General features: G+C 50.8%; 30 non-coding genes across 30 annotated transcripts; all 30 read right to left on the reverse strand.

Moving 5' to 3' along the window:
* Nucleotides 1-586: 586 nt before the first annotated feature.
* Nucleotides 587-659, reverse strand: Trnaa-agc (transfer RNA alanine (anticodon AGC)). Its single transcript has one exon. It is a non-coding gene; the product is annotated as a tRNA-Ala (tRNA).
* Nucleotides 660-2,150: 1,491 nt separating this feature from the next.
* Nucleotides 2,151-2,223, reverse strand: Trnaa-agc (transfer RNA alanine (anticodon AGC)). The gene has a single exon. It is a non-coding gene; the product is annotated as a tRNA-Ala (tRNA).
* Nucleotides 2,224-2,639: 416 nt separating this feature from the next.
* Nucleotides 2,640-2,712, reverse strand: Trnaa-ugc (transfer RNA alanine (anticodon UGC)). The gene has a single exon. It is a non-coding gene; the product is annotated as a tRNA-Ala (tRNA).
* A 1,502-nt stretch (nucleotides 2,713-4,214) lies between these two features.
* Trnaa-ugc (transfer RNA alanine (anticodon UGC)) lies at nucleotides 4,215-4,287 on the reverse strand. Its single transcript has one exon. It is a non-coding gene; the product is annotated as a tRNA-Ala (tRNA).
* A 1,002-nt stretch (nucleotides 4,288-5,289) lies between these two features.
* Nucleotides 5,290-5,362, reverse strand: Trnaa-agc (transfer RNA alanine (anticodon AGC)). Its single transcript has one exon. It is a non-coding gene; the product is annotated as a tRNA-Ala (tRNA).
* Nucleotides 5,363-5,779: 417 nt separating this feature from the next.
* Trnaa-ugc (transfer RNA alanine (anticodon UGC)) lies at nucleotides 5,780-5,852 on the reverse strand. Its single transcript has one exon. It is a non-coding gene; the product is annotated as a tRNA-Ala (tRNA).
* A 1,013-nt stretch (nucleotides 5,853-6,865) lies between these two features.
* Nucleotides 6,866-6,938, reverse strand: Trnaa-agc (transfer RNA alanine (anticodon AGC)). The gene has a single exon. It is a non-coding gene; the product is annotated as a tRNA-Ala (tRNA).
* Nucleotides 6,939-7,354: 416 nt separating this feature from the next.
* Trnaa-ugc (transfer RNA alanine (anticodon UGC)) lies at nucleotides 7,355-7,427 on the reverse strand. Its single transcript has one exon. It is a non-coding gene; the product is annotated as a tRNA-Ala (tRNA).
* Nucleotides 7,428-8,440: 1,013 nt separating this feature from the next.
* Trnaa-agc (transfer RNA alanine (anticodon AGC)) lies at nucleotides 8,441-8,513 on the reverse strand. The gene has a single exon. It is a non-coding gene; the product is annotated as a tRNA-Ala (tRNA).
* A 417-nt stretch (nucleotides 8,514-8,930) lies between these two features.
* On the reverse strand, nucleotides 8,931-9,003 carry Trnaa-ugc (transfer RNA alanine (anticodon UGC)). Its single transcript has one exon. It is a non-coding gene; the product is annotated as a tRNA-Ala (tRNA).
* Nucleotides 9,004-10,005: 1,002 nt separating this feature from the next.
* Nucleotides 10,006-10,078, reverse strand: Trnaa-agc (transfer RNA alanine (anticodon AGC)). Its single transcript has one exon. It is a non-coding gene; the product is annotated as a tRNA-Ala (tRNA).
* Nucleotides 10,079-10,489: 411 nt separating this feature from the next.
* Trnaa-ugc (transfer RNA alanine (anticodon UGC)) lies at nucleotides 10,490-10,565 on the reverse strand. The gene has a single exon. It is a non-coding gene; the product is annotated as a tRNA-Ala (tRNA).
* A 1,030-nt stretch (nucleotides 10,566-11,595) lies between these two features.
* On the reverse strand, nucleotides 11,596-11,669 carry Trnaa-agc (transfer RNA alanine (anticodon AGC)). Its single transcript has one exon. It is a non-coding gene; the product is annotated as a tRNA-Ala (tRNA).
* Nucleotides 11,670-12,086: 417 nt separating this feature from the next.
* Nucleotides 12,087-12,159, reverse strand: Trnaa-ugc (transfer RNA alanine (anticodon UGC)). Its single transcript has one exon. It is a non-coding gene; the product is annotated as a tRNA-Ala (tRNA).
* Nucleotides 12,160-13,171: 1,012 nt separating this feature from the next.
* On the reverse strand, nucleotides 13,172-13,244 carry Trnaa-agc (transfer RNA alanine (anticodon AGC)). Its single transcript has one exon. It is a non-coding gene; the product is annotated as a tRNA-Ala (tRNA).
* A 416-nt stretch (nucleotides 13,245-13,660) lies between these two features.
* Nucleotides 13,661-13,733, reverse strand: Trnaa-ugc (transfer RNA alanine (anticodon UGC)). The gene has a single exon. It is a non-coding gene; the product is annotated as a tRNA-Ala (tRNA).
* Nucleotides 13,734-14,746: 1,013 nt separating this feature from the next.
* Nucleotides 14,747-14,819, reverse strand: Trnaa-agc (transfer RNA alanine (anticodon AGC)). The gene has a single exon. It is a non-coding gene; the product is annotated as a tRNA-Ala (tRNA).
* A 416-nt stretch (nucleotides 14,820-15,235) lies between these two features.
* Nucleotides 15,236-15,308, reverse strand: Trnaa-ugc (transfer RNA alanine (anticodon UGC)). The gene has a single exon. It is a non-coding gene; the product is annotated as a tRNA-Ala (tRNA).
* A 1,013-nt stretch (nucleotides 15,309-16,321) lies between these two features.
* On the reverse strand, nucleotides 16,322-16,394 carry Trnaa-agc (transfer RNA alanine (anticodon AGC)). Its single transcript has one exon. It is a non-coding gene; the product is annotated as a tRNA-Ala (tRNA).
* Nucleotides 16,395-16,812: 418 nt separating this feature from the next.
* Nucleotides 16,813-16,885, reverse strand: Trnaa-ugc (transfer RNA alanine (anticodon UGC)). The gene has a single exon. It is a non-coding gene; the product is annotated as a tRNA-Ala (tRNA).
* Nucleotides 16,886-17,898: 1,013 nt separating this feature from the next.
* Nucleotides 17,899-17,971, reverse strand: Trnaa-agc (transfer RNA alanine (anticodon AGC)). The gene has a single exon. It is a non-coding gene; the product is annotated as a tRNA-Ala (tRNA).
* A 416-nt stretch (nucleotides 17,972-18,387) lies between these two features.
* On the reverse strand, nucleotides 18,388-18,460 carry Trnaa-ugc (transfer RNA alanine (anticodon UGC)). Its single transcript has one exon. It is a non-coding gene; the product is annotated as a tRNA-Ala (tRNA).
* A 1,013-nt stretch (nucleotides 18,461-19,473) lies between these two features.
* Trnaa-agc (transfer RNA alanine (anticodon AGC)) lies at nucleotides 19,474-19,546 on the reverse strand. The gene has a single exon. It is a non-coding gene; the product is annotated as a tRNA-Ala (tRNA).
* Nucleotides 19,547-19,962: 416 nt separating this feature from the next.
* Trnaa-ugc (transfer RNA alanine (anticodon UGC)) lies at nucleotides 19,963-20,035 on the reverse strand. The gene has a single exon. It is a non-coding gene; the product is annotated as a tRNA-Ala (tRNA).
* A 1,013-nt stretch (nucleotides 20,036-21,048) lies between these two features.
* On the reverse strand, nucleotides 21,049-21,121 carry Trnaa-agc (transfer RNA alanine (anticodon AGC)). Its single transcript has one exon. It is a non-coding gene; the product is annotated as a tRNA-Ala (tRNA).
* Nucleotides 21,122-21,537: 416 nt separating this feature from the next.
* On the reverse strand, nucleotides 21,538-21,610 carry Trnaa-ugc (transfer RNA alanine (anticodon UGC)). The gene has a single exon. It is a non-coding gene; the product is annotated as a tRNA-Ala (tRNA).
* Nucleotides 21,611-22,623: 1,013 nt separating this feature from the next.
* On the reverse strand, nucleotides 22,624-22,696 carry Trnaa-agc (transfer RNA alanine (anticodon AGC)). Its single transcript has one exon. It is a non-coding gene; the product is annotated as a tRNA-Ala (tRNA).
* A 416-nt stretch (nucleotides 22,697-23,112) lies between these two features.
* Trnaa-ugc (transfer RNA alanine (anticodon UGC)) lies at nucleotides 23,113-23,185 on the reverse strand. Its single transcript has one exon. It is a non-coding gene; the product is annotated as a tRNA-Ala (tRNA).
* Nucleotides 23,186-24,201: 1,016 nt separating this feature from the next.
* Nucleotides 24,202-24,274, reverse strand: Trnaa-agc (transfer RNA alanine (anticodon AGC)). Its single transcript has one exon. It is a non-coding gene; the product is annotated as a tRNA-Ala (tRNA).
* Nucleotides 24,275-24,691: 417 nt separating this feature from the next.
* On the reverse strand, nucleotides 24,692-24,764 carry Trnaa-ugc (transfer RNA alanine (anticodon UGC)). Its single transcript has one exon. It is a non-coding gene; the product is annotated as a tRNA-Ala (tRNA).
* Nucleotides 24,765-24,982: the final 218 nt, after the last annotated feature.

Here is a 24,982-nt window from a genome sequence, read left to right on the forward strand (position 1 = left end):
GCACTCACCCATGCAGACGACTTTTCCGACTTTACACGACGCTCACGCAACGCTCACGCTAGTGACAGCCTTATTTAGAGCTTGACGTCGCGCCCAAGCGAGTGAGCACATTTCGCCGACGGCTTAGGCCGCCCACCTAGTGTGGCTGCTCGGTGTCTGCAGGCAGCGAGGGGCTGCAAGCTTCCCGTATTCGCGCCTATGTCACCTCTGCTTGCTTGTCAGAGACAGAGTATCGCAAAACATACAACTCACTCCATGAATTGATTGCTACGGCATCTGTCATCAGCAGTCACAACTAGCAACACCAGTAGCAGCCGACTGCACGTAAAGAATTGGAATGTGCAGTGGATTTTTGTGAATTCGGCGCAAGGCTGATCTTTCCGACATACGTTTGAGAATCTTATGGGAACACGTGTACTGTTTCTAAATTAAGTGTAGTGGTGGGAGGAGGGTACTTCCTGCGCATTACAGCACGCTTGCCAATTGTGGCTGCTAATCGTTCGCTCGTATCTGCCTTGACACATTTTCTGGCTGTGAATTATTCCACTTGCATGGCAGTGTGCGCATGTTGGTGTGTTAAAAATTCTGGAGGCGCTGGGTATCGATCCCAGTACCTCTCGCATGCTAAGCGAGCGCTCTACCATCTGAGCTACGCCCCCTGCTGACGAACTGCGCTACATACAGCCATATCAATTGCACAGACCCTTGCACTCCAATTATTCCGCAGACAAACACTACTCTCAATGTGTCTGTGAGGGTGTCTTTCAGGTTTCCTGGATTCTGTATCGAATCGTAGTCGGCCAAAATCAAAGTGGCACGCACGACGTCGAAAATAGCGTTCGGCCAACGCTCTGAGGTAGACGAAAGTGTTGTTCACTCTCTAGACTTCACTGAGGTTAGGCCGTTTTACCTAAGGCAGATTTGCACTCGATGACAACCTCGACAACAGCCGGTCCTCACATTTACGTCTTGCTCTCCTTACGTCAGTATACGAGTCTGTGACGCTGGCTTTGCAACATCTTGCGTGCCTTTAGGCTCGCCGCGACCAACACTTGCCACGAACTGACCACAAAACATGGAGGCGCCGGGGCTTGACCCGGGACCTTTCACATGCAAAGCGAACGCTCTACCAACTGAGCTACGCCCCAAGCACAACCAAACTGCGCTGTTCTCCATTCTTTACTACTCTTATGTGCACGGACACGATGGTTGGTTGGTTTGCAGGGCTGAAGGGAACAGAGTACAAAGGCGCGGACGCGTTCATATACACAAGAGTTCCAAGTAGTTTCGATGCTCTGGTATTACGACTGCAAATTCCGTCCGTTTTTAACGTCTTAAATTGAAGGGGCAGTCACAAGTTGCTCTGTTTTCACTCCATGTCGACAATCACACAGCACCTGAGGTAACAAGCACATCTGAAGCCCCATTGTGCACTCGACTGTTCATGCCAACTCACTGCCTCGCACTTTACTACTGTGTACCACTCTTGTCGTCCAACTGCAAAAGACTGGGCCACAACAAGTTTCCGCGTCTCCATTGCACTGCGCAAACTACGAAACGCTCCCCAAACATGGCACTCACCCATGCAGACGACTTTTCCGACTTTACACGACGCTCACGCTAGTGACAGCCTTATTTAGAGCTTGACGTCGCGCCCAAGCGAGTGAGCACATTTCGCCGACGGCTTAGGCCGCCCACCTAGTGTGGCTGCTCGGTGTCTGCAGGCAGCGAGGGGCTGCAAGCTTCCCGTATTCGCGCCTATGTCACCTCTGCTTGCTTGTCAGAGACAGAGTATCGCAAAACATACAACTCACTCCATGAATTGATTGCTACGGCATCTGTCATCAGCAGTCACAACTAGCAACACCAGTAGCAGCCGACTGCACGTAAAGAATTGGAATGTGCAGTGGGATTTTTGTGAATTCGGCGCAAGGCTGATCTTTCCGACATACGTTTGAGAATCTTATGGGAACACGTTGTACTGTTTCTAAATTAAGTGTAGTGGTGGGAGGAGGGTACTTCCTGCGCATTACAGCACGCTTGCCAATTGTGGCTGCTAATCGTTCGCTCGTATCTGCCTTGACACATTTTCTGGCTGTGAATTATTCCACTTGCATGGCAGTGTGCGCATGTTGGTGTGTTAAAAATTCTGGAGGCGCTGGGTATCGATCCCAGTACCTCTCGCATGCTAAGCGAGCGCTCTACCATCTGAGCTACGCCCCCTGCTGACGAACTGCGCTACATACAGCCATATCAATTGCACAGACCCTTGCACTCCAATTATTCCGCAGACAAACACTACTCTCAATGTGTCTGTGAGGGTGTCTTTCAGGTTTCCTGGATTCTGTATCGAATCGTAGTCGGCCAAAATCAAAGTGGCACGCACGACGTCGAAAATAGCGTTCGGCCAACGCTCTGAGGTAGACGAAAGTGTTGTTCACTCTCTAGACTTCACTGAGGTTAGGCCGTTTTACCTAAGGCAGATTTGCACTCGATGACACCTCGACAACAGCCGGTCCTCACATTTACGTCTTGCTCTCCTTACGTCAGTATACGAGTCTGTGACGCTGGCTTTGCAACATCTTGCGTGCCTTTAGGCTCGCCGCGACCAACACTTGCCACGAACTGACCACAAAACATGGAGGCGCCGGGGCTTGAACCCGGGACCTTTCACATGCAAAGCGAACGCTCTACCAACTGAGCTACGCCCCCAAGCACAACCAAAACTGCGCTGTTCTCCATTCTTTACTACTCTTATGTGCACGGACACGATGGTTGGTTGGTTTGCAGGGCTGAAGGGAACAGAGTACAAAGGCGCGGACGCGTTCATATACACAAGAGTTCCAAGTAGTTTCGATGCTCTGGTATTACGACTGCAAATTCCGTCCGTTTTTAACGTCTTAAATTGAAGGGGCAGTCACAAGTTGCTCTGTTTTCACTCCATGTCGACAATCACACAGCACCTGAGGTAACAAGCACATCTGAAGCCCCATTGTGCACTCGACTGTTCATGCCAACTCACTGCCTCGCACTTTACTACTGTGTACCACTCTTGTCGTCCAACTGCAAAAGACTGGGCCACAACAAGTTTCCGCGTCTCCATTGCACTGCGCAAACTACGAAACGCTCCCCAAACATGGCACTCACCCATGCAGACGACTTTTCCGACTTTACACGACGCTCACGCAACGCTCACGCTAGTGACAGCCTTATTTAGAGCTTGACGTCGCGCCCAAGCGAGTGAGCACATTTCGCCTACGGCTTAGGCCGCCCACCTAGTGTGGCTGCTCGGTGTCTGCAGGCAGCGAGGGGCTGCAAGCTTCCCGTATTCGCGCCTATGTCACCTCTGCTTGCTTGTCAGAGACAGAGTATCGCAAAACATACAACTCACTCCATGAATTGATTGCTACGGCATCTGTCATCAGCAGTCACAACTAGCAACACCAGTAGCAGCCGACTGCACGTAAAGAATTGGAATGTGCAGTGGGATTTTTGTGAATTCGGCGCAAGGCTGATCTTTCCGACATACGTTTGAGAATCTTATGGGAACACGTGTACTGTTTCTAAATTAAGTGTAGTGGTGGGAGGAGGGTACTTCCTGCGCATTACAGCACGCTTGCCAATTGTGGCTGCTAATCGTTCGCTCGTATCTGCCTTGACACATTTTCTGGCTGTGAATTATTCCACTTGCATGGCAGTGTGCGCATGTTGGTGTGTTAAAAATTCTGGAGGCGCTGGGTATCGATCCAGTACCTCTCGCATGCTAAGCGAGCGCTCTACCATCTGAGCTACGCCCCCTGCTGACGAACTGCGCTACATACAGCCATATCAATTGCACAGACCCTTGCACTCCAATTATTCCGCAGACAAACACTACTCTCAATGTGTCTGTGAGGGTGTCTTTCAGGTTTCCTGGATTCTGTATCGAATCGTAGTCGGCCAAAATCAAAGTGGCACGCACGACGTCGAAAATAGCGTTCGGCCAACGCTCTGAGGTAGACGAAAGTGTTGTTCACTCTCTAGACTTCACTGAGGTTAGGCCGTTTTACCTAAGGCAGATTTGCACTCGATGACACCTCGACAACAGCCGGTCCTCACATTTACGTCTTGCTCTCCTTACGTCAGTATACGAGTCTGTGACGCTGGCTTTGCAACATCTTGCGTGCCTTTAGGCTCGCCGCGACCAACACTTGCCACGAACTGACCACAAAACATGGAGGCGCCGGGGCTTGAACCCGGGACCTTTCACATGCAAAGCGAACGCTCTACCAACTGAGCTACGCCCCCAAGCACAACCAAACTGCGCTGTTCTCCATTCTTTACTACTCTTATGTGCACGGACACGATGGTTGGTTGGTTTGCAGGGCTGAAGGGAACAGAGTACAAAGGCGCGGACGCGTTCATATACACAAGAGTTCCAAGTAGTTTCGATGCTCTGGTATTACGACTGCAAATTCCGTCCGTTTTTAACGTCTTAAATTGAAGGGGCAGTCACAAGTTGCTCTGTTTTCACTCCATGTCGACAATCACACAGCACCTGAGGTAACAAGCACATCTGAAGCCCCATTGTGCACTCGACTGTTCATGCCAACTCACTGCCTCGCACTTTACTACTGTGTACCACTCTTGTCGTCCAACTGCAAAAGACTGGGCCACAACAAGTTTCCGCGTCTCCATTGCACTGCGCAAACTACGAAACGCTCCCCAAACATGGCACTCACCCATGCAGACGACTTTTCCGACTTTACACGACGCTCACGCTAGTGACAGCCTTATTTAGAGCTTGACGTCGCGCCCAAGCGAGTGAGCACATTTCGCCGACGGCTTAGGCCGCCCACCTAGTGTGGCTGCTCGGTGTCTGCAGGCAGCGAGGGGCTGCAAGCTTCCCGTATTCGCGCCTATGTCACCTCTGCTTGCTTGTCAGAGACAGAGTATCGCAAAACATACAACTCACTCCATGAATTGATTGCTACGGCATCTGTCATCAGCAGTCACAACTAGCAACACCAGTAGCAGCCGACTGCACGTAAAGAATTGGAATGTGCAGTGGGATTTTTGTGAATTCGGCGCAAGGCTGATCTTTCCGACATACGTTTGAGAATCTTATGGGAACACGTGTACTGTTTCTAAATTAAGTGTAGTGGTGGGAGGAGGGTACTTCCTGCGCATTACAGCACGCTTGCCAATTGTGGCTGCTAATCGTTCGCTCGTATCTGCCTTGACACATTTTCTGGCTGTGAATTATTCCACTTGCATGGCAGTGTGCGCATGTTGGTGTGTTAAAAATTCTGGAGGCGCTGGGTATCGATCCCAGTACCTCTCGCATGCTAAGCGAGCGCTCTACCATCTGAGCTACGCCCCCTGCTTGACGAACTGCGCTACATACAGCCATATCAATTGCACAGACCCTTGCACTCCAATTATTCCGCAGACAAACACTACTCTCAATGTGTCTGTGAGGGTGTCTTTCAGGTTTCCTGGATTCTGTATCGAATCGTAGTCGGCCAAAATCAAAGTGGCACGCACGACGTCGAAAATAGCGTTCGGCCAACGCTCTGAGGTAGACGAAAGTGTTGTTCACTCTCTAGACTTCACTGAGGTTAGGCCGTTTTACCTAAGGCAGATTTGCACTCGATGACACCTCGACAACAGCCGGTCCTCACATTTACGTCTTGCTCTCCTTACGTCAGTATACGAGTCTGTGACGCTGGCTTTGCAACATCTTGCGTGCCTTTAGGCTCGCCGCGACCAACACTTGCCACGAACTGACCACAAAACATGGAGGCGCCGGGGCTTGAACCCGGGACCTTTCACATGCAAAGCGAACGCTCTACCAACTGAGCTACGCCCCCAAGCACAACCAAACTGCGCTGTTCTCCATTCTTTACTACTCTTATGTGCACGGACACGATGGTTGGTTGGTTTGCAGGGCTGAAGGGAACAGAGTACAAAGGCGCGGACGCGTTCATATACACAAGAGTTCCAAGTAGTTTCGATGCTCTGGTATTACGACTGCAAATTCCGTCCGTTTTTAACGTCTTAAATTGAAGGGGCAGTCACAAGTTGCTCTGTTTTCACTCCATGTCGACAATCACACAGCACCTGAGGTAACAAGCACATCTGAAGCCCCATTGTGCACTCGACTGTTCATGCCAACTCACTGCCTCGCACTTTACTACTGTGTACCACTCTTGTCGTCCAACTGCAAAAGACTGGGCCACAACAAGTTTCCGCGTCTCCATTGCACTGCGCAAACTACGAAACGCTCCCCAAACATGGCACTCACCCATGCAGACGACTTTTCCGACTTTACACGACGCTCACGCAACGCTCACGCTAGTGACAGCCTTATTTAGAGCTTGACGTCGCGCCCAAGCGAGTGAGCACATTTCGCCGACGGCTTAGGCCGCCCACCTAGTGTGGCTGCTCGGTGTCTGCAGGCAGCGAGGGGCTGCAAGCTTCCCGTATTCGCGCCTATGTCACCTCTGCTTGCTTGTCAGAGACAGAGTATCGCAAAACATACAACTCACTCCATGAATTGATTGCTACGGCATCTGTCATCAGCAGTCACAACTAGCAACACCAGTAGCAGCCGACTGCACGTAAAGAATTGGAATGTGCAGTGGGATTTTTGTGAATTCGGCGCAAGGCTGATCTTTCCGACATACGTTTGAGAATCTTATGGGAACACGTGTACTGTTTCTAAATTAAGTGTAGTGGTGGGAGGAGGGTACTTCCTGCGCATTACAGCACGCTTGCCAATTGTGGCTGCTAATCGTTCGCTCGTATCTGCCTTGACACATTTTCTGGCTGTGAATTATTCCACTTGCATGGCAGTGTGCGCATGTTGGTGTGTTAAAAATTCTGGAGGCGCTGGGTATCGATCCCAGTACCTCTCGCATGCTAAGCGAGCGCTCTACCATCTGAGCTACGCCCCCTGCTGACGAACTGCGCTACATACAGCCATATCAATTGCACAGACCCTTGCACTCCAATTATTCCGCAGACAAACACTACTCTCAATGTGTCTGTGAGGGTGTCTTTCAGGTTTCCTGGATTCTGTATCGAATCGTAGTCGGCCAAAATCAAAGTGGCACGCACGACGTCGAAAATAGCGTTCGGCCAACGCTCTGAGGTAGACGAAAGTGTTGTTCACTCTCTAGACTTCACTGAGGTTAGGCCGTTTTACCTAAGGCAGATTTGCACTCGATGACACCTCGACAACAGCCGGTCCTCACATTTACGTCTTGCTCTCCTTACGTCAGTATACGAGTCTGTGACGCTGGCTTTGCAACATCTTGCGTGCCTTTAGGCTCGCCGCGACCAACACTTGCCACGAACTGACCACAAAACATGGAGGCGCCGGGGCTTGAACCCGGGACCTTTCACATGCAAAGCGAACGCTCTACCAACTGAGCTACGCCCCCAAGCACAACCAAACTGCGCTGTTCTCCATTCTTTACTACTCTTATGTGCACGGACACGATGGTTGGTTGGTTTGCAGGGCTGAAGGGAACAGAGTACAAAGGCGCGGACGCGTTCATATACACAAGAGTTCCAAGTAGTTTCGATGCTCTGGTATTACGACTGCAAATTCCGTCCGTTTTTAACGTCTTAAATTGAAGGGGCAGTCACAAGTTGCTCTGTTTTCACTCCATGTCGACAATCACACAGCACCTGAGGTAACAAGCACATCTGAAGCCCCATTGTGCACTCGACTGTTCATGCCAACTCACTGCCTCGCACTTTACTACTGTGTACCACTCTTGTCGTCCAACTGCAAAAGACTGGGCCACAACAAGTTTCCGCGTCTCCATTGCACTGCGCAAACTACGAAACGCTCCCCAAACATGGCACTCACCCATGCAGACGACTTTTCCGACTTTACACGACGCTCACGCAACGCTCACGCTAGTGACAGCCTTATTTAGAGCTTGACGTCGCGCCCAAGCGAGTGAGCACATTTCGCCTACGGCTTAGGCCGCCCACCTAGTGTGGCTGCTCGGTGTCTGCAGGCAGCGAGGGGCTGCAAGCTTCCCGTATTCGCGCCTATGTCACCTCTGCTTGCTTGTCAGAGACAGAGTATCGCAAAACATACAACTCACTCCATGAATTGATTGCTACGGCATCTGTCATCAGCAGTCACAACTAGCAACACCAGTAGCAGCCGACTGCACGTAAAGAATTGGAATGTGCAGTGGGATTTTTGTGAATTCGGCGCAAGGCTGATCTTTCCGACATACGTTTGAGAATCTTATGGGAACACGTGTACTGTTTCTAAATTAAGTGTAGTGGTGGGAGGAGGGTACTTCCTGCGCATTACAGCACGCTTGCCAATTGTGGCTGCTAATCGTTCGCTCGTATCTGCCTTGACACATTTTCTGGCTGTGAATTATTCCACTTGCATGGCAGTGTGCGCATGTTGGTGTGTTAAAAATTCTGGAGGCGCTGGGTATCGATCCCAGTACCTCTCGCATGCTAAGCGAGCGCTCTACCATCTGAGCTACGCCCCCCTGCTGACGAACTGCGCTACATACAGCCATATCAATTGCACAGACCCTTGCACTCCAATTATTCCGCAGACAAACACTACTCTCAATGTGTCTGTGAGGGTGTCTTTCAGGTTTCCTGGATTCTGTATCGAATCGTAGTCGGCCAAAATCAAAGTGGCACGCACGACGTCGAAAATAGCGTTCGGCCAACGCTCTGAGGTAGACGAAAGTGTTGTTCACTCTCTAGACTTCACTGAGGTTAGGCCGTTTTACCTAAGGCAGATTTGCACTCGATGACACCTCGACAACAGCCGGTCCTCACATTTACGTCTTGCTCTCCTTACGTCAGTATACGAGTCTGTGACGCTGGCTTTGCAACATCTTGCGTGCCTTTAGGCTCGCCGCGACCAACACTTGCCACGAACTGACCACAAAACATGGAGGCGCCGGGGCTTGAACCCGGGACCTTTCACATGCAAAGCGAACGCTCTACCAACTGAGCTACGCCCCCAAGCACAACCAAACTGCGCTGTTCTCCATTCTTTACTACTCTTATGTGCACGGACACGATGGTTGGTTGGTTTGCAGGGCTGAAGGGAACAGAGTACAAAGGCGCGGACGCGTTCATATACACAAGAGTTCCAAGTAGTTTCGATGCTCTGGTATTACGACTGCAAATTCCGTCCGTTTTTAACGTCTTAAATTGAAGGGGCAGTCACAAGTTGCTCTGTTTTCACTCCATGTCGACAATCACACAGCACCTGAGGTAACAAGCACATCTGAAGCCCCATTGTGCACTCGACTGTTCATGCCAACTCACTGCCTCGCACTTTACTACTGTGTACCACTCTTGTCGTCCAACTGCAAAAGACTGGGCCACAACAAGTTTCCGCGTCTCCATTGCACTGCGCAAACTACGAAACGCTCCCCAAACATGGCACTCACCCATGCAGACGACTTTTCCGACTTTACACGACGCTCACGCTAGTGACAGCCTTATTTAGAGCTTGACGTCGCGCCCAAGCGAGTGAGCACATTTCGCCGACGGCTTAGGCCGCCCACCTAGTGTGGCTGCTCGGTGTCTGCAGGCAGCGAGGGGCTGCAAGCTTCCCGTATTCGCGCCTATGTCACCTCTGCTTGCTTGTCAGAGACAGAGTATCGCAAAACATACAACTCACTCCATGAATTGATTGCTACGGCATCTGTCATCAGCAGTCACAACTAGCAACACCAGTAGCAGCCGACTGCACGTAAAGAATTGGAATGTGCAGTGGGATTTTTGTGAATTCGGCGCAAGGCTGATCTTTCCGACATACGTTTGAGAATCTTATGGGAACACGTGTACTGTTTCTAAATTAAGTGTAGTGGTGGGAGGAGGGTACTTCCTGCGCATTACAGCACGCTTGCCAATTGTGGCTGCTAATCGTTCGCTCGTATCTGCCTTGACACATTTTCTGGCTGTGAATTATTCCACTTGCATGGCAGTGTGCGCATGTTGGTGTGTTAAAAATTCTGGAGGCGCTGGGTATCGATCCCAGTACCTCTCGCATGCTAAGCGAGCGCTCTACCATCTGAGCTACGCCAACTGCGCTACATACAGCCCATATCAATTGCACAGACCCTTGCACTCCAATTATTCCGCCAGACAAACACTACTCTCAATGTGTCTGTGAGGGTGTCTTTCAGGTTTCCTGGATTCTGTATCGAATCGTAGTCGGGCCAAAATCAAAGTGGCACGCACGACGTCGAAAATAGCGTTCGGCCAACGCTCTGAGGTAGACGAAAGTGTTGTTCACTTCTCTAGACTTCACTGAGGTTAGGCCGTTTTACCTAAGGCAGATTTGCACTCGATGACACCTCGACAAACAGCCGGTCCTCACATTTACGTCTTGCTCTCCTTACGTCAGTTATACGAGTCTGTGACGCTGGCTTTGCAACATCTTGCGTGCCTTTAGGCTCGCCGCGACCAACACTTGCCACGAACTGACCACAAAACATGGAGGCGGCCGGGGCTTGAACCCCGGGACCTTTCACATGCAAAGCGAACGCTCTACCCAACTGAGCTACGCCCCCCAAGCACAACCAAACTGCGCTGTTCTCCATTCTTTACTACTCTTATGTGCACGGACACGATGAGTTGGTTGGTTTGCAGGGCTGAAGGGAACAGAGTACAAAAGGCGCGGACGCGTTCATATACACAAGAGTTCCAAGTAGTTTCGATGCTCTGGTATTACGACTGCAAATTCCGTCCGTTTTTAACGTCTTAAATTGAAGGGGGCAGTCACAAGTTGCTCTGTTTTCACTCCATGTCGACAATCACACAGCACCTGAGGGTAACAAGCACATCTGAAGCCCCATTGTGCCACTCGACTGTTCATGCCAACTCACTGCCCTCGCACTTTACTACTGTGTACCACTCTTGTCGTCCAACTGCAAAAGACTGGGCCACAACAAGTTTCCGCGTCTCCATTGCACTGCGCAAACTACGAAACGCTCCCCAAACATGGCACTCACCCATGCAGACGAACTTTTTTCCGACTTTACACGACGCTCACGCCAACGCTCACGCTAGTGACAGCCTTATTTAGAGCTTGACGTCGCGCCCAAGCGAGTGAGCACAATTTCGCCGACGGCTTAGGGCCGCCCCACCTAGTGTGGCTGCCTCGGTGTCTGCAGGCAGCGAGGGGCTGCAAGCTTCCCCGTATTCGCGCCTATGTCACCTCTGCTTGCTTGTCAGAGACAGAGTATCGCAAAACATACAACTCACTCCATGAATTGATTGCTACGGCATCTGTCATCAGCAGTCACAACTAGCAACACCAGTAGCAGCCGACTGCACGTAAAGAATTGGAATGTGCAGTGGGATTTTTGTGAATTCGGCGCAAGGCTGATCTTTCCGACATACGTTTGAGAATCTTATGGAACACGTGTACTGTTTCTAAATTAAGTGTAGTGGTGGGAGGAGGGTTACTTCCTGCGCATTACAGCACGCTTGCCAATTGTGGCTGCTAATCGTTCGCTTCGTATCTGCCTTGACACATTTTCTGGCTGTGAATTATTCCACTTGCATGGCAGTGTGCGCATGTTGGTGTGTTAAAAATTCTGGAGGCGCTGGGTATCGATCCCAGTACCTCTCGCATGCTAAGCGAGCGCTCTACCATCTGAGCTACGACCCCCTGCTGACGAACTGCGCTACATACAGCCATATCAATTGCACAGACCCTTGCACTCCAATTATTCCGCAGACAAACACTACTCTCAATGTGTCTGTGAGGGTGTCTTTCAGGTTTCCTGGATTCTGTATCGAATCGTAGTCGGCCAAAATCAAAGTGGCACCGCACGACGTCGAAAATAGCGTTCGGCCAACGCTCTGAGGTAGACGAAAGTGTTGTTCACTCTCTAGACTTCACTGAGGTTAGGCCGTTTTACCTAAGGCAGATTTGCACTCGATGACACCTCGACAACAGCCGGTCCTCACATTTACGTCTTGCTCTCCTTACGTCAGTATACGAGTCTGTGACGCTGGCTTTGCAACATCTTGCGTGCCTTTAGGCTCGCCGCGACCAACACTTGCCACGAACTGACCACAAAACATGGAGGCGCCGGGGCTTGAACCCGGGACCTTTCACATGCAAAGCGAACGCTCTACCAACTGAGCTACGCCCCCAAGCACAACCAAACTGCGCTGTTCTCCATTCTTTACTACTCTTATGTGCACGGACACGATGGTTGGTTGGTTTGCAGGGCTGAAGGGAACAGAGTACAAAGGCGCGGACGCGTTCATATACACAAGAGTTCCAAGTAGTTTCGATGCTCTGGTATTACGACTGCAAATTCCGTCCGTTTTTAACGTCTTAATTGAAGGGGCAGTCACAAGTTGCTCTGTTTTCACTCCATGTCGACAATCACACAGCACCTGAGGTAACAAGCACATCTGAAGCCCCATTGTGCACTCGACTGTTCATGCCAACTCACTGCCTCGCACTTTACTACTGTGTACCACTCTTGTCGTCCAACTGCAAAAGACTGGGCCACAACAAGTTTCCGCGTCTCCATTGCACTGCGCAAACTACGAAACGCTCCCCAAACATGGCACTCACCCATGCAGACGACTTTTCCGACTTTACACGACGCTCACGCAACGCTCACGCTAGTGACAGCCTTATTTAGAGCTTGACGTCGCGCCCAAGCGAGTGAGCACATTTCGCCGACGGCTTAGGCCGCCCACCTAGTGTGGCTGCTCGGTGTCTGCAGGCAGCGAGGGGCTGCAAGCTTCCCGTATTCGCGCCTATGTCACCTCTGCTTGCTTGTCAGAGACAGAGTATCGCAAAACATACAACTCACTCCATGAATTGATTGCTACGGCATCTGTCATCAGCAGTCACAACTAGCAACACCAGTAGCAGCCGACTGCACGTAAAGAATTGGAATGTGCAGTGGGATTTTTGTGAATTCGGCGCAAGGCTGATCTTTCCGACATACGTTTGAGAATCTTATGGGAACACGTGTACTGTTTCTAAATTAAGTGTAGTGGTGGGAGGAGGGTACTTCCTGCGCATTACAGCACGCTTGCCAATTGTGGCTGCTAATCGTTCGCTCGTATCTGCCTTGACACATTTTCTGGCTGTGAATTATTCCACTTGCATGGCAGTGTGCGCATGTTGGTGTGTTAAAAATTCTGGAGGCGCTGGGTATCGATCCCAGTACCTCTCGCATGCTAAGCGAGCGCTCTACCATCTGAGCTACGCCCCCTGCTGACGAACTGCGCTACATACAGCCATATCAATTGCACAGACCCTTGCACTCCAATTATTCCGCAGACAAACACTACTCTCAATGTGTCTGTGAGGGTGTCTTTCAGGTTTCCTGGATTCTGTATCGAATCGTAGTCGGCCAAAATCAAAGTGGCACGCACGACGTCGAAAATAGCGTTCGGCCAACGCTCTGAGGTAGACGAAAGTGTTGTTCACTCTCTAGACTTCACTGAGGTTAGGCCGTTTTACCTAAGGCAGATTTGCACTCGATGACACCTCGACAACAGCCGGTCCTCACATTTACGTCTTGCTCTCCTTACGTCAGTATACGAGTCTGTGACGCTGGCTTTGCAACATCTTGCGTGCCTTTAGGCTCGCCGCGACCAACACTTGCCACGAACTGACCACAAAACATGGAGGCGCCGGGGCTTGAACCCGGGACCTTTCACATGCAAAGCGAACGCTCTACCAACTGAGCTACGCCCCCAAGCACAACCAAACTGCGCTGTTCTCCATTCTTTACTACTCTTATGTGCACGGACACGATGGTTGGTTGGTTTGCAGGGCTGAAGGGAACAGAGTACAAAGGCGCGGACGCGTTCATATACACAAGAGTTCCAAGTAGTTTCGATGCTCTGGTATTACGACTGCAAATTCCGTCCGTTTTTAACGTCTTAAATTGAAGGGGCAGTCACAAGTTGCTCTGTTTTCACTCCATGTCGACAATCACACAGCACCTGAGGTAACAAGCACATCTGAAGCCCCATTGTGCACTCGACTGTTCATGCCAACTCACTGCCTCGCACTTTACTACTGTGTACCACTCTTGTCGTCCAACTGCAAAAGACTGGGCCACAACAAGTTTCCGCGTCTCCATTGCACTGCGCAAACTACGAAACGCTCCCCAAACATGGCACTCACCCATGCAGACGACTTTTCCGACTTTACACGACGCTCACGCAACGCTCACGCTAGTGACAGCCTTATTTAGAGCTTGACGTCGCGCCCAAGCGAGTGAGCACATTTCGCCGACGGCTTAGGCCGCCCACCTAGTGTGGCTGCTCGGTGTCTGCAGGCAGCGAGGGGCTGCAAGCTTCCCGTATTCGCGCCTATGTCACCTCTGCTTGCTTGTCAGAGACAGAGTATCGCAAAACATACAACTCACTCCATGAATTGATTGCTACGGCATCTGTCATCAGCAGTCACAACTAGCAACACCAGTAGCAGCCGACTGCACGTAAAGAATTGGAATGTGCAGTGGGATTTTTGTGAATTCGGCGCAAGGCTGATCTTTCCGACATACGTTTGAGAATCTTATGGGAACACGTGTACTGTTTCTAAATTAAGTGTAGTGGTGGGAGGAGGGTACTTCCTGCGCATTACAGCACGCTTGCCAATTGTGGCTGCTAATCGTTCGCTCGTATCTGCCTTGACACATTTTCTGGCTGTGAATTATTCCACTTGCATGGCAGTGTGCGCATGTTGGTGTGTTAAAAATTCTGGAGGCGCTGGGTATCGATCCCAGTACCTCTCGCATGCTAAGCGAGCGCTCTACCATCTGAGCTACGCCCCCTGCTGACGAACTGCGCTACATACAGCCATATCAATTGCACAGACCCTTGCACTCCAATTATTCCGCAGACAAACACTACTCTCAATGTGTCTGTGAGGGTGTCTTTCAGGTTTCCTGGATTCTGTATCGAATCGTAGTCGGCCAAAATCAAAGTGGCACGCACGACGTCGAAAATAGCGTTCGGCCAACGCTCTGAGGTAGACGAAAGTGTTGTTCACTCTCTAGACTTCACTGAGGTTAGGCCGTTTTACCTAAGGCAGATTTGCACTCGATGACACCTCGACAACAGCCGGTCCTCACATTTACGTCTTGCTCTCCTTACGTCAGTATACGAGTCTGTGACGCTGGCTTTGCAACATCTTGCGTGCCTTTAGGCTCGCCGCGACCAACACTTGCCACGAACTGACCACAAAACATGGAGGCGCCGGGGCTTGAACCCGGGACCTTTCACATGCAAAGCGAACGCTCTACCAACTGAGCTACGCCCCCAAGCACAACCAAACTGCGCTGTTCTCCATTCTTTACTACTCTTATGTGCACGGACACGATGGTTGGTTGGTTTGCAGGGCTGAAGGGAACAGAGTACAAAGGCGCGGACGCGTTCATATACACAAGAGTTCCAAGTAGTTTCGATGCTCTGGTATTACGACTGCAAATTCCGTCCGTTTTTAACGTCTTAAATTGAAGGGGCAGTCACAAGTTGCTCTGTTTTCACTCCATGTCGACAATCACACAGCACCTGAGGTAACAAGCACATCTGAAGCCCCATTGTGCACTCGACTGTTCATGCCAACTCACTGCCTCGCACTTTACTACTGTGTACCACTCTTGTCGTCCAACTGCAAAAGACTGGGCCACAACAAGTTTCCGCGTCTCCATTGCACTGCGCAAACTACGAAACGCTCCCCAAACATGGCACTCACCCATGCAGACGACTTTTCCGACTTTACACGACGCTCACGCAACGCTCACGCTAGTGACAGCCTTATTTAGAGCTTGACGTCGCGCCCAAGCGAGTGAGCACATTTCGCCGACGGCTTAGGCCGCCCACCTAGTGTGGCTGCTCGGTGTCTGCAGGCAGCGAGGGGCTGCAAGCTTCCCGTATTCGCGCCTATGTCACCTCTGCTTGCTTGTCAGAGACAGAGTATCGCAAAACATACAACTCACTCCATGAATTGATTGCTACGGCATCTGTCATCAGCAGTCACAACTAGCAACACCAGTAGCAGCCGACTGCACGTAAAGAATTGGAATGTGCAGTGGGATTTTTGTGAATTCGGCGCAAGGCTGATCTTTCCGACATACGTTTGAGAATCTTATGGGAACACGTGTACTGTTTCTAAATTAAGTGTAGTGGTGGGAGGAGGGTACTTCCTGCGCATTACAGCACGCTTGCCAATTGTGGCTGCTAATCGTTCGCTCGTATCTGCCTTGACACATTTTCTGGCTGTGAATTATTCCACTTGCATGGCAGTGTGCGCATGTTGGTGTGTTAAAAATTCTGGAGGCGCTGGGTATCGATCCCAGTACCTCTCGCATGCTAAGCGAGCGCTCTACCATCTGAGCTACGCCCCCTGCTGACGAACTGCGCTACATACAGCCATATCAATTGCACAGACCCTTGCACTCCAATTATTCCGCAGACAAACACTACTCTCAATGTGTCTGTGAGGGTGTCTTTCAGGTTTCCTGGATTCTGTATCGAATCGTAGTCGGCCAAAATCAAAGTGGCACGCACGACGTCGAAAATAGCGTTCGGCCAACGCTCTGAGGTAGACGAAAGTGTTGTTCACTCTCTCTAGACTTCACTGAGGTTAGGCCGTTTTACCTAAGGCAGATTTGCACTCGATGACACCTCGACAACAGCCGGTCCTCACATTTACGTCTTGCTCTCCTTACGTCAGTATACGAGTCTGTGACGCTGGCTTTGCAACATCTTGCGTGCCTTTAGGCTCGCCGCGACCAACACTTGCCACGAACTGACCACAAAACATGGAGGCGCCGGGGCTTGAACCCGGGACCTTTCACATGCAAAGCGAACGCTCTACCAACTGAGCTACGCCCCCAAGCACAACCAAACTGCGCTGTTCTCCATTCTTTACTACTCTTATGTGCACGGACACGATGGTTGGTTGGTTTGCAGGGCTGAAGGGAACAGAGTACAAAGGCGCGGACGCGTTCATATACACAAGAGTTCCAAGTAGTTTCGATGCTCTGGTATTACGACTGCAAATTCCGTCCGTTTTTAACGTCTTAAATTGAAGGGGCAGTCACAAGTTGCTCTGTTTTCACTCCATGTCGACAATCACACAGCACCTGAGGTAACAAGCACATCTGAAGCCCCATTGTGCACTCGACTGTTCATGCCAACTCACTGCCTCGCACTTTACTACTGTGTACCACTCTTGTCGTCCAACTGCAAAAGACTGGGCCACAACAAGTTTCCGCGTCTCCATTGCACTGCGCAAACTACGAAACGCTCCCCAAACATGGCACTCACCCATGCAGACGACTTTTCCGACTTTACACGACGCTCACGCAACGCTCACGCTAGTGACAGCCTTATTTAGAGCTTGACGTCGCGCCCAAGCGAGTGAGCACATTTCGCCGACGGCTTAGGCCGCCCACCTAGTGTGGCTGCTCGGTGTCTGCAGGCAGCGAGGGGCTGCAAGCTTCCCGTATTCGCGCCTATGTCACCTCTGCTTGCTTGTCAGAGACAGAGTATCGCAAAACATACAACTCACTCCATGAATTGATTGCTACGGCATCTGTCATCAGCAGTCACAACTAGCAACACCAGTAGCAGCCGACTGCACGTAAAGAATTGGAATGTGCAGTGGGATTTTTGTGAATTCGGCGCAAGGCTGATCTTTCCGACATACGTTTGAGAATCTTATGGGAACACGTGTACTGTTTCTAAATTAAGTGTAGTGGTGGGAGGAGGGTACTTCCTGCGCATTACAGCACGCTTGCCAATTGTGGCTGCTAATCGTTCGCTCGTATCTGCCTTGACACATTTTCTGGCTGTGAATTATTCCACTTGCATGGCAGTGTGCGCATGTTGGTGTGTTAAAAATTCTGGAGGCGCTGGGTATCGATCCCAGTACCTCTCGCATGCTAAGCGAGCGCTCTACCATCTGAGCTACGCCCCCTGCTGACGAACTGCGCTACATACAGCCATATCAATTGCACAGACCCTTGCACTCCAATTATTCCGCAGACAAACACTACTCTCAATGTGTCTGTGAGGGTGTCTTTCAGGTTTCCTGGATTCTGTATCGAATCGTAGTCGGCCAAAATCAAAGTGGCACGCACGACGTCGAAAATAGCGTTCGGCCAACGCTCTGAGGTAGACGAAAGTGTTGTTCACTCTCTAGACTTCACTGAGGTTAGGCCGTTTTACCTAAGGCAGATTTGCACTCGATGACACCTCGACAACAGCCGGTCCTCACATTTACGTCTTGCTCTCCTTACGTCAGTATACGAGTCTGTGACGCTGGCTTTGCAACATCTTGCGTGCCTTTAGGCTCGCCGCGACCAACACTTGCCACGAACTGACCACAAAACATGGAGGCGCCGGGGCTTGAACCCGGGACCTTTCACATGCAAAGCGAACGCTCTACCAACTGAGCTACGCCCCCAAGCACAACCAAACTGCGCTGTTCTCCATTCTTTACTACTCTTATGTGCACGGACACGATGGTTGGTTGGTTTGCAGGGCTGAAGGGAACAGAGTACAAAGGCGCGGACGCGTTCATATACACAAGAGTTCCAAGTAGTTTCGATGCTCTGGTATTACGACTGCAAATTCCGTCCGTTTTTAACGTCTTAAATTGAAGGGGCAGTCACAAGTTGCTCTGTTTTCACTCCATGTCGACAATCACACAGCACCTGAGGTAACAAGCACATCTGAAGCCCCATTGTGCACTCGACTGTTCATGCCAACTCACTGCCTCGCACTTTACTACTGTGTACCACTCTTGTCGTCCAACTGCAAAAGACTGGGCCACAACAAGTTTCCGCGTCTCCATTGCACTGCGCAAACTACGAAACGCTCCCCAAACATGGCACTCACCCATGCAGACGACTTTTCCGACTTTACACGACGCTCACGCAACGCTCACGCTAGTGACAGCCTTATTTAGAGCTTGACGTCGCGCCCAAGCGAGTGAGCACATTTCGCCGACGGCTTAGGCCGCCCACCTAGTGTGGCTGCTCGGTGTCTGCAGGCAGCGAGGGGCTGCAAGCTTCCCGTATTCGCGCCTATGTCACCTCTGCTTGCTTGTCAGAGACAGAGTATCGCAAAACATACAACTCACTCCATGAATTGATTGCTACGGCATCTGTCATCAGCAGTCACAACTAGCAACACCAGTAGCAGCCGACTGCACGTAAAGAATTGGAATGTGCAGTGGGATTTTTGTGAATTCGGCGCAAGGCTGATCTTTCCGACATACGTTTGAGAATCTTATGGGAACACGTGTACTGTTTCTAAATTAAGTGTAGTGGTGGGAGGAGGGTACTTCCTGCGCATTACAGCACGCTTGCCAATTGTGGCTGCTAATCGTTCGCTCGTATCTGCCTTGACACATTTTCTGGCTGTGAATTATTCCACTTGCATGGCAGTGTGCGCATGTTGGTGTGTTAAAAATTCTGGAGGCGCTGGGTATCGATCCCAGTACCTCTCGCATGCTAAGCGAGCGCTCTACCATCTGAGCTACGCCCCCTGCTGACGAACTGCGCTACATACAGCCATATCAATTGCACAGACCCTTGCACTCCAATTATTCCGCAGACAAACACTACTCTCAATGTGTCTGTGAGGGTGTCTTTCAGGTTTCCTGGATTCTGTATCGAATCGTAGTCGGCCAAAATCAAAGTGGCACGCACGACGTCGAAAATAGCGTTCGGCCAACGCTCTGAGGTAGACGAAAGTGTTGTTCACTCTCTAGACTTCACTGAGGTTAGGCCGTTTTACCTAAGGCAGATTTGCACTCGATGACACCTCGACAACAGCCGGTCCTCACATTTACGTCTTGCTCTCCTTACGTCAGTATACGAGTCTGTGACGCTGGCTTTGCAACATCTTGCGTGCCTTTAGGCTCGCCGCGACCAACACTTGCCACGAACTGACCACAAAACATGGAGGCGCCGGGGCTTGAACCCGGGACCTTTCACATGCAAAGCGAACGCTCTACCAACTGAGCTACGCCCCCAAGCACAACCAAACTGCGCTGTTCTCCATTCTTTACTACTCTTATGTGCACGGACACGATGGTTGGTTGGTTTGCAGGGCTGAAGGGAACAGAGTACAAAGGCGCGGACGCGTTCATATACACAAGAGTTCCAAGTAGTTTCGATGCTCTGGTATTACGACTGCAAATTCCGTCCGTTTTTAACGTCTTAAATTGAAGGGGCAGTCACAAGTTGCTCTGTTTTCACTCCATGTCGACAATCACACAGCACCTGAGGTAACAAGCACATCTGAAGCCCCATTGTGCACTCGACTGTTCATGCCAACTCACTGCCTCGCACTTTACTACTGTGTACCACTCTTGTCGTCCAACTGCAAAAGACTGGGCCACAACAAGTTTCCGCGTCTCCATTGCACTGCGCAAACTACGAAACGCTCCCCAAACATGGCACTCACCCATGCAGACGACTTTTCCGACTTTACACGACGCTCACGCAACGCTCACGCTAGTGACAGCCTTATTTAGAGCTTGACGTCGCGCCCAAGCGAGTGAGCACATTTCGCCGACGGCTTAGGCCGCCCACCTAGTGTGGCTGCTCGGTGTCTGCAGGCAGCGAGGGGCTGCAAGCTTCCCGTATTCGCGCCTATGTCACCTCTGCTTGCTTGTCAGAGACAGAGTATCGCAAAACATACAACTCACTCCATGAATTGATTGCTACGGCATCTGTCATCAGCAGTCACAACTAGCAACACCAGTAGCAGCCGACTGCACGTAAAGAATTGGAATGTGCAGTGGGATTTTTGTGAATTCGGCGCAAGGCTGATCTTTCCGACATACGTTTGAGAATCTTATGGGAACACGTGTACTGTTTCTAAATTAAGTGTAGTGGTGGGAGGAGGGTACTTCCTGCGCATTACAGCACGCTTGCCAATTGTGGCTGCTAATCGTTCGCTCGTATCTGCCTTGACACATTTTCTGGCTGTGAATTATTCCACTTGCATGGCAGTGTGCGCATGTTGGTGTGTTAAAAATTCTGGAGGCGCTGGGTATCGATCCCAGTACCTCTCGCATGCTAAGCGAGCGCTCTACCATCTGAGCTACGCCCCCTGCTGACGAACTGCGCTACATACAGCCATATCAATTGCACAGACCCTTGCACTCCAATTATTCCGCAGACAAACACTACTCTCAATGTGTCTGTGAGGGTGTCTTTCAGGTTTCCTGGATTCTGTATCGAATCGTAGTCGGCCAAAATCAAAGTGGCACGCACGACGTCGAAAATAGCGTTCGGCCAACGCTCTGAGGTAGACGAAAGTGTTGTTCACTCTCTAGACTTCACTGAGGTTAGGCCGTTTTACCTAAGGCAGATTTGCACTCGATGACACCTCGACAACAGCCGGTCCTCACATTTACGTCTTGCTCTCCTTACGTCAGTATACGAGTCTGTGACGCTGGCTTTGCAACATCTTGCGTGCCTTTAGGCTCGCCGCGACCAACACTTGCCACGAACTGACCACAAAACATGGAGGCGCGCGGGCTTGAACCCGGGACCTTTCACATGCAAAGCGAACGCTCTACCAACTGAGCTACGCCCCCAAGCACAACCAAACTGCGCTGTTCTCCATTCTTTACTACTCTTATGTGCACGGACACGATGGTTGGTTGGTTTGCAGGGCTGAAGGGAACAGAGTACAAAGGCGCGGACGCGTTCATATACACAAGAGTTCCAAGTAGTTTCGATGCTCTGGTATTACGACTGCAAATTCCGTCCGTTTTTAACGTCTTAAATTGAAGGGGCAGTCACAAGTTGCTCTGTTTTCACTCCATGTCGACAATCACACAGCACCTGAGGTAACAAGCACATCTGAAGCCCCATTGTGCACTCGACTGTTCATGCCAACTCACTGCCTCGCACTTTACTACTGTGTACCACTCTTGTCGTCCAACTGCAAAAGACTGGGCCACAACAAGTTTCCGCGTCTCCATTGCACTGCGCAAACTACGAAACGCTCCCCAAACATGGCACTCACCCATGCAGACGACTTTTCCGACTTTACACGACGCTCACGCAACGCTCACGCTAGTGACAGCCTTATTTAGAGCTTGACGTCGCGCCCAAGCGAGTGAGCACATTTCGCCGACGGCTTAGGCCGCCCACCTAGTGTGGCTGCTCGGTGTCTGCAGGCAGCGAGGGGCTGCAAGCTTCCCGTATTCGCGCCTATGTCACCTCTGCTTGCTTGTCAGAGACAGAGTATCGCAAAACATACAACTCACTCCATGAATTGATTGCTACGGCATCTGTCATCAGCAGTCACAACTAGCAACACCAGTAGCAGCCGACTGCACGTAAAGAATTGGAATGTGCAGTGGGATTTTTGTGAATTCGGCGCAAGGCTGATCTTTCCGACATACGTTTGAGAATCTTATGGGAACACGTGTACTGTTTCTAAATTAAGTGTAGTGGTGGGAGGAGGGTACTTCCTGCGCATTACAGCACGCTTGCCAATTGTGGCTGCTAATCGTTCGCTCGTATCTGCCTTGACACATTTTCTGGCTGTGAATTATTCCACTTGCATGGCAGTGTGCGCATGTTGGTGTGTTAAAAATTCTGGAGGCGCTGGGTATCGATCCCAGTACCTCTCGCATGCTAAGCGAGCGCTCTACCATCTGAGCTACGCCCCCTGCTGACGAACTGCGCTACATACAGCCATATCAATTGCACAGACCCTTGCACTCCAATTATTCCGCAGACAAACACTACTCTCAATGTGTCTGTGAGGGTGTCTTTCAGGTTTCCTGGATTCTGTATCGAATCGTAGTCGGCAAAATCAAAGTGGCACGCACGACGTCGAAAATAGCGTTCGGCCAACGCTCTGAGGTAGACGAAAGTGTTGTTCACTCTCTAGACTTCACTGAGGTTAGGCCGTTTTAACCTAAGGCAGATTTGCACTCGATGACACCTCGACAACAGCCGGTCCTCACATTTACGTCTTGCTCTCCTTACGTCAGTATACGAGTCTGTGACGCTGGCTTTGCAACATCTTGCGTGCCTTTAGGCTCGCCGCGACCAACACTTGCCACGAACTGACCACAAAACATGGAGGCGCCGGGGCTTGAACCCGGGACCTTTCACATGCAAAGCGAACGCTCTACCAACTGAGCTACGCCCCCCAAGCACAACCAAACTGCGCTGTTCTCCATTCTTTACTACTCTTATGTGCACGGACACGATGGTTGGTTGGTTTGCAGGGCTGAAGGGAACAGAGTACAAAGGCGCGGACGCGTTCATATACACAAGAGTTCCAAGTAGTTTCGATGCTCTGGTATTACGACTGCAAATTCCGTCCGTTTTTAACGTCTTAAATTGAAGGGGCAGTCACAAGTTGCTCTGTTTTCACTCCATGTCGACAATCACACAGCACCTGAGGTAACAAGCACATCTGAAGCCCCATTGTGCACTCGACTGTTCATGCCAACTCACTGCCTCGCACTTTACTACTGTGTACCACTCTTGTCGTCCAACTGCAAAAGACTGGGCCACAACAAGTTTCCGCGTCTCCATTGCACTGCGCAAACTACGAAAACGCTCCCCAAACATGGCACTCACCCATGCAGACGACTTTTCCGACTTTACACGACGCTCACGCAACGCTCACGCTAGTGACAGCCTTATTTAGAGCTTGACGTCGCGCCCAAGCGAGTGAGCACATTTCGCCGACGGCTTAGGCCGCCCACCTAGTGTGGCTGCTCGGTGTCTGCAGGCAGCGAGGGGGCTGCAAGCTTCCCGTATTCGCGCCTATGTCACCTCTGCTTGCTTGTCAGAGACAGAGTATCGCAAAACATACAACTCACTCCATGAATTGATTGCTACGGCATCTGTCATCAGCAGTCACAACTAGCAACACCAGTAGCAGCCGACTGCACGTAAAGAATTGGAATGTGCAGTGGGATTTTTGTGAATTCGGCGCAAGGCTGATCTTTCCGACATACGTTTGAGAATCTTATGGGAACACGTGTACTGTTTCTAAATTAAGTGTAGTGGTGGGAGGAGGGTACTTCCTGCGCATTACAGCACGCTTGCCAATTGTGGCTGCTAATCGTTCGCTCGTATCTGCCTTGACACATTTTCTGGCTGTGAATTATTCCACTTGCATGGCAGTGTGCGCATGTTGGTGTGTTAAAAATTCTGGAGGCGCTGGGTATCGATCCCAGTACCTCTCGCATGCTAAGCGAGCGCTCTACCATCTGAGCTACGCCCCCCTGCTGACGAACTGCGCTACATACAGCCATATCAATTGCACAGACCCTTGCACTCCAATTATTCCGCAGACAAACACTACTCTCAATGTGTCTGTGAGGGTGTCTTTCAGGTTTCCTGGATTCTGTATCGAATCGTAGTCGGCCAAAATCAAAGTGGCACGCACGACGTCGAAAATAGCGTTCGGCCAACGCTCTGAGGTAGACGAAAGTGTTGTTCACTCTCTAGACTTCACTGAGGTTAGGCCGTTTTACCTAAGGCAGATTTGCACTCGATGACACCTCGACAACAGCCGGTCCTCACATTTACGTCTTGCTCTCCTTACGTCAGTATACGAGTCTGTGACGCTGGCTTTGCAACATCTTGCGTGCCTTTAGGCTCGCCGCGACCAACACTTGCCACGAACTGACCACAAAACATGGAGGCGCCGGGGCTTGAACCCGGGACCTTTCACATGCAAAGCGAACGCTCTACCAACTGAGCTACGCCCCCAAGCACAACCAAACTGCGCTGTTCTCCATTCTTTACTACTCTTATGTGCACGGACACGATGGTTGGTTGGTTTGCAGGGCTGAAGGGAACAGAGTACAAAGGCGCGGACGCGTTCATATACACAAGAGTTCCAAGTAGTTTCGATGCTCTGGTATTACGACTGCAAATTCCGTCCGTTTTTAACGTCTTCAATTGAAGGGGCAGTCACAAGTTGCTCT

This window comes from Schistocerca serialis, unplaced genomic scaffold, assembly GCF_023864345.2.
Source record: "Schistocerca serialis cubense isolate TAMUIC-IGC-003099 unplaced genomic scaffold, iqSchSeri2.2 HiC_scaffold_439, whole genome shotgun sequence".
Lineage (NCBI taxonomy): Eukaryota > Metazoa > Arthropoda > Insecta > Orthoptera > Acrididae > Schistocerca > Schistocerca serialis.